This window comes from Diachasmimorpha longicaudata, chromosome 2 (assembly GCF_034640455.1).
Source record: "Diachasmimorpha longicaudata isolate KC_UGA_2023 chromosome 2, iyDiaLong2, whole genome shotgun sequence".
NCBI lineage: Eukaryota > Metazoa > Arthropoda > Insecta > Hymenoptera > Braconidae > Diachasmimorpha > Diachasmimorpha longicaudata.
In genome coordinates this window covers 5,154,189-5,169,726 of record NC_087226.1, presented here as the reverse complement: position 1 = coordinate 5,169,726, position 15,538 = coordinate 5,154,189, and the positions used below count along the sequence as shown (strand labels likewise).

At 37.8% G+C, this 15,538-nt stretch overlaps 1 protein-coding gene across 2 annotated transcripts in view; it reads right to left on the bottom strand.

The window, feature by feature from the left end:
* Positions 1-1,739: 1,739 nt before the first annotated feature.
* LOC135172635 (homeotic protein ultrabithorax) overlaps positions 1,740-15,538 on the bottom strand; it is a 145,952-nt gene continuing 132,153 nt past the window's right edge. The window contains exon 3 of one of the 2 annotated variants that reach the window (XM_064138832.1): positions 1,740-6,278. The gene's annotated coding sequence lies outside the window, so the exon portion shown is untranslated. The remainder of the gene's footprint in view (positions 6,279-15,538) is intronic. The other variant, XM_064138830.1, reaches the window with a different exon arrangement.

The window sequence follows — 15,538 nt, the reverse complement described above, 5'->3', positions numbered from 1 at the left end:
ATAGGTTTCAAACTTTATTATCCAGCTGGTCGTCAATTTAGTCTCAGAAATCGCGACTATTGTAAGGAAGAGTGTGCCATAATGGAGCGACGGGGCAAGATGAAATAATCATTTCGTTGAAATGAGCTTCAGTTGATTTTTTGACTCGTTAATTTATTCTGTTTTGTCATTTATAATACGATTTTATTGTAATTTACGTTTATTGTAGATGTGAGTCCCATACCACTATCGAAAACTTGGAGACCATACCGTGTAGGAGGTCATGAAGGGGCAGAATATTTTTCAGGAGTACATGAAAGCTAATATCAAGGTCTAATTGAATCCTCGTATTTGAGTTCCAAATTGAGTCTGAGGTGTGACCGATGACTAAACGAAAGTATTGAGGCCTAGTGAGGGGCAGAAATGTCGACTGGGGTATTTACCGATATCTTTGATTTTCGAATAACATTTCCTGGAAAAAATATCCGAGATTCGATACGAAAAAATCAGCCAATTTTTCTAAAGAATCTCCGTTAATTTATGCCGGAGTTGGACTCCATTCAGCTAAAAAAAACTCGGGAACAAATCTCGCAGCTGATCTATTACCATCCCCCGTGGATTATTCCCACCGAGACTGGCCAAGGCCAGGGAGGTCCTTTCTTCTTTCTCTCAAAAATCCACCTCGCCTAATGCATATCCCCCAATAAAAGAAAACCAGAGCACTAAAAAGAAAAGCTAATAAGATCCATGTACACGTTGACCTCGACTCGTAGCCAAGAATTTCGGATGCCGTCCAATAAAGATAGGCCATCCTGAGAAAATGCCTCGGCGCTTTTTGCGTGAAAACCTTGAGCCCTGCACCCTCCCGAATCTCAATATCCACGAGACAAATGCTGACCTAACGGTAGATCGTGGACTCCAGTGTTTGCGGAAACCGCGGCGATCCGCTCTACCTCCGAGTCAATATTTTTTGGTTTCACGCTGGGGAAAGGTAAAAAGTGCATTTGAATGCGTGAAGGAACCTGTGATGACCTTCAAGGTTGCTCTGATTTTTTTTCACCTATCACCGTAGCCAATTTGAACCCCAGGTGCCGTAAATTTGGAGCAGTTGTCGGTGGTATTTCACCGCTCCCGCTGCCGCTAATTCTTCACCATAAATTTTTCAGAGGTGAATATGACAACAACTATGACTTCCAAAATTATCCAAAAAATTCATCGTATTAATCAAGCCATCACAAATTATTTGTTATGAATTATTTATTGCCCACGTGCCACATACCTCGCGTGTTAGAAGTCCGCATTTCATTATTCATTATCTCCTAAACTGCGTAGAAATACCACTTGGACTGTTTTTCACTAACTCAGGAACATTATCAACATCGTTTATCAAAACAAGTTGATAATCATATCAAGAAAAGCCAGATATATGCCTTCCAAACGCTGCATTCCGTACTTTGAAGGTCACGAGGTCACAAGGTTCAAACATTGAAGAAAAATCATTCCCTCACCGAAAGCTGTCTTTTGACCTACAGCGAAGGTCACAAGGGTCAAACCCCTGCATTTAATTTCCCCATCGGTGACTGTACACGCGCACGAATGAGTTTTAAAATTATCCCATATTCAATTACCCCAATGTCCGCGAGACACGCCATTTTCCATTCTCTCCCGCCAAGTTCCGCCCCCCCAACCCCTCGCCCCAATTTTCTTTCACCCAAGAACAGGTGTTCCTCCCGTCTCGTTATAAATTACTCCCGATGTAATCCAAAGTAAACCGCTCGTGTTATCCCCGCCATGACGGATGCACGCTATATCGTCCAGATAATAACTCCGTCGTCAAACAAAAAAAAAAACTTTTGAAATTAGATATTAATTCTCCGTATTTCCGTAAATTTAAGCCGCAGTTGGGCCAACTTTTCCGCTCGCATTCATAAACATGAACTTGCCGTTTTTTTTTAATCGCATAAAAAATCCCAACTTTATCCCCCCGACAGCGGCCCCCGGAGGCGACCTACTTTACCGACTTTTCGTTACACCTACGAGAAAAATTGAGTTTCATGTACTGGGAGAGTGGAATGGGGTAGGGGGTGGCTTTATATCCGACGTTTTGGTTTCGACTCGATCGCAGGTACATAATTCATCTAGCGTGTAGCATTGTCGGCGACTTCATTAATACAAATGGCGTCTGCTGAATTTTACCCAACCACCAGCATCCACCCAGTGAAATAGCATTTGCTGTATCCCTCACACGTTTTAGTGGCCGGTACACATACAATCCACGCACAAATGTGTATCTATTCGCCGCGGGGTTGTGCCATATTTTTTTTTCGAAAAAAAAACATATTTTTCCTCTCCTTGTCGACTTTCATGAGGGCGTCTTTCCGCAATAACATATTAATAACGTGCGGAAGACTTATCGGTGGATAGCCTCGACCCCGGATCAACTTTGGGGCTGGACTCTGGTCGTTATTGTGGTTCCAGTACTTTTGCCGGTGGTTGGGGGTGGGACTGTCCGTTTTCATGTGACTTTTAAGCGCCGTTAAGGGAGCGCGGTACAGTCGTCTGAAAAATTGATGCTGGCGGTTGTTGGGGGATTTAAAGCGCGGAAAAATCAGTGTCAAATCGAGTACATATGGGATCGTTGGGAATTTCCAGGCGGTAGCGTCTGATTTTAGGGGGGAGGTGGGGGATGAAATACTGAATATTTGAAGTTATAAGAGAGGAGATTGTGGAATGATTTTATTGTCTTCGGTGGTTATTGTTTGTTAGCGGGTTTCCTTTGAGTTTTTTCTTCGGATCCTCATCTTTTGTTTATATTTTTGATTGATGAGTAGGAAAAGATCAGATTAGCACAGGTGATTTTTTTATGTTCCTTCGGTTTTCCGATGATTGGCGGCGCTGTAAATGAATGCGACTCCTAGTGGCTGAATGGGTATTAAAAAACCTGGGCGATTGAAGGCTTTTCTTGGTTGATATAATAATTCTGTGAATGAGATACGCAGGATTTTATACATTTAGAAAATTTATAAATTAATAAATAATTTAGAGACGGAAATTTTTTTTTCAAGGTTCATTTCAAACGGGAAATCCATAAATCAAACATGTTTTTCTCGGCGAAAGTGGTGCCACCACCGAGAGATAATGAGTGTATTTAGTTGAGGGTCGGGAGATTATATCACTCGCCAAAAATAATTTTTTTCCACTCGTTACAAAATATACTATTTCTTGATAATTTTTTTTCTTGTTTTCTCATCCTTATCGGAACTACATGAATTTGTCTCTCATTCGTTGTCCCTCTTTTTTAACGTTCGTGTTCTAAGCCGTATTTTGCTCAAAATTGTTTCATATTAATTAATGGAATTAGTAGATACCGGCTAACTTCCGGGAAGACGATGTATTCGAGGAGCTGTGAAATACATCATCAAAATTTTGAGGTTTTGTAAGGGTAGAAGCTCTGTCGACCAGGGCCGTGAGCAATGAAGCAGTCGAGAGACGAGACTTTTTTTTTCGAATTCAAGTCATATTTATTTTCTTTTTTTTCTCATTTTTTTTTTAGCAATTGTATATAATCAGCGTAACAATACAATGGCGATCAGAACAGCAACTGCCCTGTCCTCATTTCAAGATCCTTCATATTTTCTATTAGACAATGCTTTATTTATTAGGCAGATGCAGTCCTGTTCGCTTTTGGATACATACATCAGGATCATTTGTTTTTCTTTTCGGTAAATAATCGATATATTACAAAATGAAAGAAATAAGACCAATGATTTCCCTTTTTCTTTCAACGTTCACACAAAAAACGCACAACTACCATTAAATCGTAGTTTATTGCTCACTTCAGAGTGAACCTAAGTAACCTAATTACGTATAGTACAAGTGGAGCGATTAGAGGGCTCATTTTTTTTAAACTCGGAGATCCGCAAAATAAATAATTATTAAAATTACAGTCCTCTTAGAAATACTGTATTTTTTAAACTTTTTAACTACGTTTCACTGGTTTCTTTTTCTTTATTTTATATGCATTCTTTTAAGGGCGTGCCAAGAAAATTAAAAACCACTGAATTTGTCTCCCAATGAATTCCCTGATCCATCAAAAAACACTATTCGAAATTTGAGACTGTTCAAGAGGCGATAACAACAAAAATAATTTTGAAGTTGCATCAATAACTTTAGAACTTTCTCTGCATTATTGGCAATCGATAACGCAGGTTTTCCAACTTATCAATGATTTAGCTAACCTCAAAAGTAAGGAGCGAATTTGTAAACCATTTTTTGATGTATGATTATTTTTTTTATCGCTGTGAATTTTTGATAAATGAAAAAATGGAGTGAAAATCAATTTCTGGTGGCTATTTATGATTTTTTCGAGCCATATCGTCATCGTTAGCTCTTTATCCTCACCATCTGAAGCCATCTAGACGCCTTCCGCGGCGGATGTCTCTTAGCTACTCGTATACAATCATTAACTAGAGTAAAATTACTGCAAGAGTATCACCACGCATTTCTTCTCGTTCTCACTCATTCAAACAGGCGTATAGGTACTAAGTAGGTACGTACATTGTGATTTTCATTTGTTACGTCATACTTCAATCGAGGACGAGTTCAATTATTTTTCATCTGATTTCTTAAATCATTTTATATATATTTTCACAATTTTTTTAAATATATAGATTTCATGAAAAAGATAGGCTGTCACGGAGATTAAAAGGTTCTAAATGGTTGAGAAAAATTGATGGATTCGAGGAACGAGACGACTTGTAATAAAAAAAAATGTGAATCAAGGTTGAATTGTTTTTTTTACAATTTTTTTCATCTTAGTATTCTTGTACGTGAGAAACTAAGAGCAAAATTTCAACATTTTGACGATTCTGATGAATATAAAAAGTATTACCCTTCAAATTATAACCCTTTTAACCCTTGGAAGCTTCAAAAACAGTTTGAATACAATTTTCATCTTCGTAAAGTGAAAATCCATGAACAATTTGACCTTGAATCACTCACAAATGGAATCAAAAAATTTTTCCCCCAAAAGAAGATTTTTTTCTCCGCAATTTCGGACACATCGCGCACCCGTTATTCACATTAATCAATATTTGTTGAGCCAATACGTGATAATATCGTTTACAACATAATCATAACAAAAAATTTGAACTTCGATGTATATGCATAAATATACATATTCATATAATATTTACCAACTTTATTGCAAGACACGCTTTCATCAATCTCCACCGGAATTACAATGCATCAATTTGGGGATGAAATTACCCCCTGACAAGTTCTCACGAAAATGTGAAATATGAGGATGGCGGTTGGTAAAAGCGTGTCCCCGCCGCGTCTCGCGTGAAATAATAAAAAAAGAAATATACATAACAAAAATATAATAACAGCAGTCATCGTATTGTCGCTCACTAACGGATACGCTAAACATGTGAACATTTTCTTCAATATCAAACGAATAATTACAATTAATCAAGAAAAAAAAAATGAACATTTTCATGACTTTGTACACCGATCTGTATATTATATAAATATATTTATTCACCGGGGCATAGTCGCGACATGCGATTATTTATTCTCTCAACATCACTTCCATTTCCTAAACAATGTTTCTAAATTCTAAATTTACTTACGAATTACTCGTAGACTTTTTCTTTACGTATCTGAGTTTCGTGTGAGAATGACCCACGATTCACATTATTATCATAATTACGTATATTCGTTACGACGCGATTGGCAAATTTATTTTTTTTTTATTTTTTGAATTTTAATCATTAATTTCACATCGTATATCTCCACCCGGGCGATTATTTTTCATTTTCATTCGTTGCACGGTCCCGTTAATCAGGCAAAGGCCTAATAAAAATCACGACTAAAATTACAAAGAAATCTCTACGGATGCCGATGCACTAAACATGAACGTGAAAGAATTTTTATATATTTTTTTTCAACTTTTACTAAAGTAAAATGTAGTTCTAGGATTAGTGAGAACTAGCGATGCTACTGTTGATCATTGCAGTTGTGAAAAGTCGTGTGGATCGAATTGATCGCATGAGTTATTCAGCATTCCTAGGATTGTATCTCTCTCAATTATTAAAGTGATGTGTTTTGTGTCAGGTTTTTTTTCACTACGGGAGACTCCGGGGGGTTCAGTCACTCACCGGATGCAGCATCCAAAAAGCCGCAACCGATTATGGTTTTTATAATTTTCTTTTTTTTTACTATCGACGGATTTGAGATAGCAGCACATCGACACCTATTTGGCATTACAAAAACAGTTGGAGCAGCCTGCGACTCACCTGAAACAAAAAATTTCACATGAAGAGGTTAGAAATCCGATTAATTACGACTCGAGGACGTGCCGCATGCAAAGGTACCCGAATTTTGAGACGAGAAGAATTTTTACTTGAATTTTTAAGACCTTTCTAATTGCCCCGTGATCGTTGTGACCTAGAGTGGGGGATGTCCTTGTGGGTTCGTGCGCCATTATAAGTGCGCGGTGGCGCGCGCATACAGAACTACAAAATGGCGACACATGGCGATCCCCCAATCACGTAATTACAATTAATTTATTTCAATTTATTGATTTATAACTAATAAATTATTATATAAAAAAGACGTGTTATCGGAAATTTATTGATGGCTGCATAGGAAAGTTTACCCTTCCAGTGCAGTAACTTTTACGAAAATGTTAGAGAGATTTGCAGTTTTTCACATTAATTATTAGTGAGTTTCGCAGATCTTCGCAGGATCTCCGCCACGGAATCGAAATTAGCCCTTCAGAGGGTGAAACGTGAGGCGAAGAGACCTTCATCCACTTTTTAGCTTCAAATTTGTCGGAAACTGAGAATTGGGAGTAGTATTTTCCCCATAAAATTCATCGTCATCCCCCATTTTATTCTCTGGAAGTCTAATTTTTATCCAAAATTTCTCTCCATGTCCTGCAACCGAAAAAAATTGATCAACCCCCAAAATTAAAAATTCCACTCGTCCCATTGAGAAAGTTTCCGCCAACGAAAAAAAAAGTAAAAAATCGTCTCATATTTCGTGACATGGTGTGCCAAGCCAACCACGACCAAATATCCACCCGAATGTAGAAACACCATTACTCATCCTTACAGGCGAACGCGAAAAAGTTGTTTGTCCTGCGTCTCTCGGTCGTCGACGTAGCAAAACGAAATTCGAGATGTAAGAGTTGGCAACAGAGGGGAGGGAACGAGAAACGGCTGGAGAAAAGAGAGGAAGTGACTTCAACTACAACAGACAAGTGAGAAGAAGCGAAAAGAGGAGAATGGAGATCTTGCAAACTCCTGGCAAAGGACCCATTTCACTGGCCGCAGACTCGCGCCAGCCGCTTCACCCCCTCCTCCCCCCCTCCCCAACCCTCGTCCCATCACACCGCCACCCCACCACCCCCTCTTCTATCACATCCATTTGCCTTTAGCCCACACCTCCCACTTCCATTCTTTATCCATCATATGTGGTTTTATGCGACGCTCACTTCCATTAGCCGGCTCCTCCATTTTATTTCTCCTCCACGGCCCACAGGACGTCAGAGAATATAAGTCATGTGTGTCGAGATGGGGACAATTAAACCAGGAAGATTAATGACATGGGTAAATGAATTAGTGTAGTGAGATAAAAGTGGAGAAGAATTTTTTGATGTGACATTTTTGGTGTGAGAATGAGGATGATGACATGAAAAATTGAGTGGAGGTGGAAGTGCTCGAATTGGAGCCTTAAATTCGATGTCAGGGAATTGTTATTTCAGACATCTTGTGACGTCGTGTCTAGAAATTTATGTTCCACAGATATCAAAGGGATATTGCAAATGCCGTAGGATATTATCGATTGTAAAACCACCTTCAAAAGAAAAATCATAAAATTGATTGTCTTTTTTTGTCGGCTTACGCTATAAAACCACAAAAGCTTTGAAATTATCGTGTGATTACCGACAGATTTGTTACAACCAATCAAAAGAGTCCAGTTTTCCAGGTTGAAAAATTATAAATGCAAAGGACGAAGTAAGTTTTGATTAATTGTGGGGCTCGAATGATATTCGGAGGATTATTTTTTAAGTAATTTTGATTTTTAACGAAATTCATTGCAAGTTCAATTAATTGATGGTTTTCATTTAAAACTCGGCCCATAGAATTGCGCCGTTAGTCAAAACGTACTTTAAAAAATGAAATCTGGATTTCTCATCTCTTCTTTTTTACATACAAGCAGCCTAAAAAATTCCCAGTAAAATTACCAAAAATCCAACGGTAAAAATAATCATCAAAACATTTTTTAGAGAACACATTGAGGGCTACGAAAAAAATTGCAATTAAAATCACGCCGTCTTCTTCAGATTCCGGATACTCATTCCACGTAGCAAAGCAAATTCTGCAAATAATGATAAAATTTACATCCTCAATTTTAAGACGCGATATTTTCCACCAAAGCACTTGATCAAATATACGATGCGTACACGGAGAAAAGACAACCAAGTACTATACATCCACAAGTTTTAACTAATACGAAAATCGTATGAATTCGCATAAGCACGACTGCTGGAATATCACCAGGGGTTTGTTTGCACAGACTCAGGGATATTTCGTACGTTTTTCACCCTCTACGTTGCCAGAGATAGTTTGCTCTTCGGCCTAGCCGGCACTTTTCTCAGCATATCTTGCCAAGCCTGGTATGTTGTCCTCCTCACTACATTCAGGTTCAACTCCTCCATCGTGAGAGTCCTTTGCCGCCCGACTCCCTCCCTCCCTCGCGTGTATACTTTCGTACGAGTCCCGCTCCTTCGCGCATTTATCAGGATTTTCGAGGGAGCTAGACTTTTTAAGCCGCAATAAATTCCTGAAGGATAGACACACGCGCGCGTGCGCGTATACATACCTCTAACGACATTTTGAAGTCATAAAACGAAGAAACAAAAATGTCGTAAAGAAGGAGAAATTTTTGAGAAGTGCAGGGATGTTTTTTGATTTATCAAAGGTTTTTGGGGATTTTATAATTTAATATTTAGTGCAATTTGAGTAAAAGTAAAACTATTTGAGACTTGTCAGTGATATATTGAAAGAAAAAAACTATTTTTGCCAAATATCCATTCATTTGAGGGAAATATTAATTTTTTCAATTCCTTATTGATGAAATCGAGTAACTCGCTGACAATTCTGATAAGATTCAAATCGCGTCAATTATATTGTTTTAGAACATGCTCCCATTATTTATAACTTTGAGGAAACTCCTGCAATAATTATGAGCATTCAATAATTTATCAAAATTCTTCCCTCAAGAAAATCAGAAACTTAGAGAAAGTAAATAATTATTAATAGAGTTCATTTAGGGTCACGTAGAAAATACTCATCTTCTAGAGTAATATGATTATCACAATTAAAACCTAACTCGGTCCCCCTTGTCAATGATTAGACCGGGGAAGAGACATTTTGAAAAGATAAATATTTATCTGAAGTAAATGGATATTGGGAAAAAATAATTTTTGTTCTCCATGTAGAAGAACAATCAATCAATCTGACAAAAATAATATGCAAGACAATTAATTCGAGATAACTGGCAATTTTCATATTGAAACAATCACGTTAATTATCCCTCGCAATAAATGACTTTTACCTTTCTCCATCCCCCTCTTCCCCGTGACTCCTGACAAAAAAATTACGATGGAAAAATTCAAGCGAGCTTTGATATTTCCGCACCCCGTTTCTGTGCGTTATATGGCCCATGGTTAAACGACGCGATGTAGAAAGGGGTTGAGCACGAAGCGGTTATTATCTATCGCTCTCGTTACCACAGGTTGCTCGTAAACCGGCCGCATCAGGGGCGAAAGGGAAGAGTGGAAATGGCGGCATGAGAGCCATATACAGAGCATAGCTGTACGGTAGACGCTCGCATAACGTCAACCACTCATCCCCATGAAGGTCTTGACTTTTTGATTGTACAGTCAGAGAATTAAATGAGTGACGACAATTATATAGTGTTAAATGTATTTTTCGAACATTTCTAACATTTTTTTAAATGATTTTGTACGGAGAGAAATATTCAGTAATAATTATGGAACTCGCAGTTTGCTCAGCGATTACGGAATCGATTGGGAAAATTTAATAGAGTGGCAATATCATAATTTTTCCGAGGTTATTCAGATAAAAAATACGGAGCTCTCAGTAAAAATTCCATGTAAATTTCGTTAAATCCACACTTACGAAAATTATTGATAGATTCATCATTAATTTCCATATTTCTATTTAAAATAGATTGTAAAATATTTCATTATGTTTTACTATATCACCTGTTGTATACATTCTGAATATTCGTGTATTTGTTGTAGCATAATAAACCAATTGGTTATAAATGCTTAAATAAAAAAACTTTTAAATCCGTAGAATTTCGTACAACCGATGATACGTCATTTTTACTGAATATTTTTCACCGGAAACTTGATGAGTTCAATAAAATGATAATCACAGTTTAATTAAATTCACTGTAGTTTCAAAAATTCAATGTTAAGAGACATTTTATCTTAAAGCGCTTACGATTTTAATCTTCGCAATTTCAGTCACAAATGACAACGTATTATTGGACCTACCGTTTTCGATAAATCCACATTCAGGACATTCCTTCCAGCACAATAATGGTAAACCCCTGTTTAACATTAATTTTCCCATAAATTCTCCGCTTTCTTGAATTCTTAATCAATATTTAAAAACCGACTCTGAAATTTACTATAATTTTATTATAATGAGCTTCCTATTCAGAACTCCTATAATATTTCCATCACTCATGTCCCTCGACATAGAAAAATATCGCAGTAGAACGTGCAATGACGATAAACTAAAGGTGAATGGTCGCCACTAAACCAGACAAATAATCCCCATAGACTATCTGATCGAATCCAATTGACATCAACACTCGCCTTCACTTCTCCACCAACAACTACGTGAACCTCCCGATCCACCGATATCTCAGGAACCCCAAATCTTCACTATAACCAATGCTTTTTATCCAAAAGTATCAAAATTAAATAGACGATGATATTTCCGTACCTCTAAATTTATTTTTCATTCTCAACAAAAATTTTCCTCAAACATTTTCCCCTATAAATTCAATTTCCTCTCTGAAACCCATCCCACAATTCTCAAGTGCTTGCAATTCCACTCACCAACAATAACTCCTTTACCTCTTGTCTTAAATAAATCCACATTCAACCCATTAATTTACTAAAAATAATAATAAACCCCCGTTTTACATGAATTTTTCCATAAATTGTTCGTTTCCTTGAATTCCTAATCAACATACCCAAAAAAAAAATGACTACAACTGAAATTTACTATGATTTTATTGTAATGACCCCTCTCCCACCCCCTACCCCCTCGCCCCATTAATTCCACCATATTTCCATCACTCATGTTCCCCGACATCGAGAAATATCAAAACAAGACGTGCAATGGAGATAAACCAACTTGAATAGTGACCAAAGAACGAGAAAAGCAATTCCCCCCCTCCGAGTCACCGATAGAATCGGATTGAGATCAAGACTTGCCTCAACAATATTTTTTTTTATTGCTATTTTATCCTCTATTTATCAGTGCATGAGCGCGAATTGCGCGTAACCCCCCGCGGGGTAACAGCATGCCGTCCCGACAGGAGGGCATCCACCACTACATGTCGCACAGTGTCAGTGTCACAACTACTATGAAATACGTCTGGTATAACCCCCCCACCCACACACACGAAGGGGTTACAATCGTGGAATATAGATGATCACACACTCACACGATCAGTAATACAAACAGGGTATAGCGATACTGTGGCATGTATAGTGCTAGGAACAGCCGTTGCAGCGTTAGCCCATAAATCACGATGGATATAGATGGCTCTAGTGTCGCGTGAGCTGCAACCTACCCCATGCGGGGTGCCATGGAACGCCCCCCGCCCTCCGGCCCATCGTCTGATGCGGAGAGACTCAGGTCTATACCGGTATTCACCCCACCCACTTGAATACGACTTTGGATTTTTTTTTTCAGCTTAGTTGAGGATTTTTTAACGTCCGGTGGCCGAATTTACGGGGAGGAGATCAAATTTCAGGGGTAGAATGTGTTTAGAGACTGATGGGAGGATTTATATGGTCGAAACGAAATTTATTGGCTCAAAAAATTGGAAATTGAAGACGAAAAAATGAATATTTGGTAATTGTTAATGAATGTACTGTGAGAAAAATATAATTTTGACAATCATATTTGTTTTGGACGAACAAATGTCCGAAATTTTTATTAAAAAATGAGCTATGAATTGTTGTTTGAAGAATATTTAATTGGCAAAATTTTATTTTTTTCTGAGTGTGGATCATTTGGATGGTGAATGTCAAGGGCAGTTTAGGGAAGTTTATTAAATATATAGTCGTTAATTATTAATTAGTGAGCGTTTGGTAGAGCCAAATGAACCCTAACATACACCAAAATCTATCCGGAAAACTTCATGTGATTGGTAATAAAACGAGGAAGAAATTGCTCTGAAGTTCTGGTGAAAAATGAAGAAATCTATCATGAACTTCAATTTAATATCCTAAGGGAGGTAGGAAATGAGCCCGTGGGAAGCCATCATCGGAGAGAAAAATAAACCCACGTATACACGAGCTCCGGGTCTTTGATTGGGTGAAGAGGCTTCGTCAGGGGAGATAAGATTCGGTTAATCAGGAAACTAGAATATAGAATCTCGGATACCTGGATGTCCAGGAAGGTCATACATAAATTATGGCCCGTAGGCGAAACAAGTTGTTGGAGTTGGAATAACGTATCTTCCTCGGAGAATTATTCTACATGAAAATTCCATTACGTAACATTGCCAGCATCTTCATCTTCTTCGTATTGATTCGTTAACGATTTTTCATTTAAATCCCTCTTCATGATTCCACATTTTTCTTAATTATAATGAGACATCAATGTTTCTGGAGAATTTTCTTCAATTTCTACTGAAGCGATAAATCAAAAAATTGTCCTAAAAAAATATTCTAAATGAAAAGAAAATTAATTCTTCAAAAAATAGTAAATGAATAGATATGTAAGGGTCACGAGAACAAGAAACGTCGCGAAAAATCAATTTTATCGATTTATATTTCATTAATTAATAACAAGTATATTAGTGTATGAGTCTCTGAATAAAATGATGAATTCGCTCAGAGAAAAAAATTAAATGGAAATCAAATATTTCTAACCGTCGGCAGAAGGCTCACTTACAAGGGCACCATCAGCACATCCTTGACCATCTAGGCAGCGCTTGAGGGCAGCGCCCCCTGTCTGGCTATCGATACTTCACTATCACTGAAAAAGGCATTAAAACGAGGGCACATTGCGTCCGGTAACGGGAGCATTGTGAGTTTACGAGCAGAGGAGAATTCGGACAGAATAGTGAGAAGGCCGAGACGAGCCCACAGGCCCCGGGTTCAGGGGGAGAGGAAGACGCCGATGACGTATCGCTGCTGTGAGAGTGCCAAGGGCATGGGGCATACGGAGGAGAGCAATAAAAGGGCACGACAGAGACGGCGGAAAAAAAATCATTTCTTTTTTGGAGAAATGAGGGAGACGCGCTAGACCGAGACGAATCAGAGGGTTATCCGGACGAATCGCGGAAAGAAGCTGGGAGTCAAGTTTGGCGCTGGAAGGTCATGTTTTTGGTTAAGAGCTTTTGTTAATTATTTAAAAACCGATATGAAGACGATTTCAAACTGATTTTTCAAACGGAGAGAAAAATTCTTTAAAAATTACGTGCCGGTTCCGTAATGTGAAAAATTCCATATTTTTTCTGGAACGTTTTGGATTTTCCTGAAAGTTTCCTGAAAAAATGTGTAACTGTTCCGTAATTTTTACCGAATATTATTTTAACTGGCAAAAAACCGAACAGACACGTAATTTTTGAAGAATTTTTCTCTGCGTGCAGGGGATTTTGTCATCTTCAAGCGGTTGAAATTGAAAAATTATTGTTACAATCTTGTTGATCCAGAGGATTTATTTTACGTAGTGAGAGCCTCGAGCTCCTTATGAATAAAAATTAAGTTATTTTTTGTTTGGGAAATATTGTCCTGGGGACATTAAATAATGTCTCACTTAGATCTAATTTCACCCTTTGAATATACAAATTGTTCTTTGGATTGCAAGAAAAATTCTAGGTTCCTTTAGTGAATGTTATCCTTGCGGAACGGTAAACATCGACGTGGAACCGGTAGGACATATAAATAATAACCAGCGATGGGTAGAAATTACCGTGCCCGTTGGGTAAAACTTTCTAACCAAACCTAGATTGTTTATTAAAATCCGCATAAAAAATACTATGCTGGAAGGGTCAAATTTACCACCACTATTTCTCATTCCCCAAGGGACTATAGTTGACAAATAAAAAATAAAACCGGATGTTTATGAAATGGTAATTTTTACCAAAAAATCATCTCCGCGAATCGCCGGAAAAAAACGGAATTTCGTTATCTCTCACTCATCGGTTTCACCTCGAAGAATTCATCATCGCGGCGATTTGTCACTTGACTGTGGGCGTTTTACCTCTGAAATTATTCCGATTTATCACGAATCCATCACCCATAGAATTACCAACATGAGAAATTGCAATGGCCATTCATATGCTCGACGATTGCCCGAGGATAAAGCCATACAGCCCATGTTACCCAAGTACGTAGTTCTTGTGTAACCTTTTCGGAGAGAAATTTCACGGGGCAGTGTTGAGATATTTTATGAAAGTGAGTTGGCCGCGTGTATCATCTCGAATATTGTGGATAGCTACTTACCGACAAAGAAGCCGTGACGCTCTTCGCTTGTTCGCCATATCGTACGCCACAGGATATAGGAACAAACGTATAAGGAGAGAGGTGCCTTGGAGGCAACGTCCCGCCGGAACGTTCGACATGGCCTCTCAGCGGACAGATATATATTTATAGAACATATGTACCAACGTACAGATGGAATCCAATTTTTCCCGCGGGCACGTCCGGTGCACCTGAGAGGAAGTGTCAAAGGGGAAATGATTTAAACGATCAAATTAATCTGATTTTTGAATTTATTACTCCGATTGATTATCAGAACAAAATCTGATGAGATCATGACAGCGAGGTGACGTTTGGAGTTTCAAATAATTATTTTTTATGCGGGAAATTAAATATAAAATTAAAGTGATCGTCAGTTGTGCGGCCTTGATACTGGAAAAATTGTCAAAAAAAAATATTTCATGGTTTTTGAGGTACTGTAGTTCAAGTTGATCAATTTTTTGTTGAAAAATAAACCATTTTTGGAAAACGATTAGATCAGGTAAAAAAATCGATAATTCCATAACAATTCACGTAAATTTCGAGGGATTTTATATTGAATTTATTAATGTAGAAGGAAATGTTTTGTTTTTCTTAGTCCTAAGATTGGAGATATTATTAAAATTCAATCTACAACAATGTACCAGCTCAATTAATTATCTCATAATTATCTATCAAGAATGAAAACAATTAACTCTGATTTGCCTGGACACTACCTTTACCATTCCTCTGAATCGAAGTACA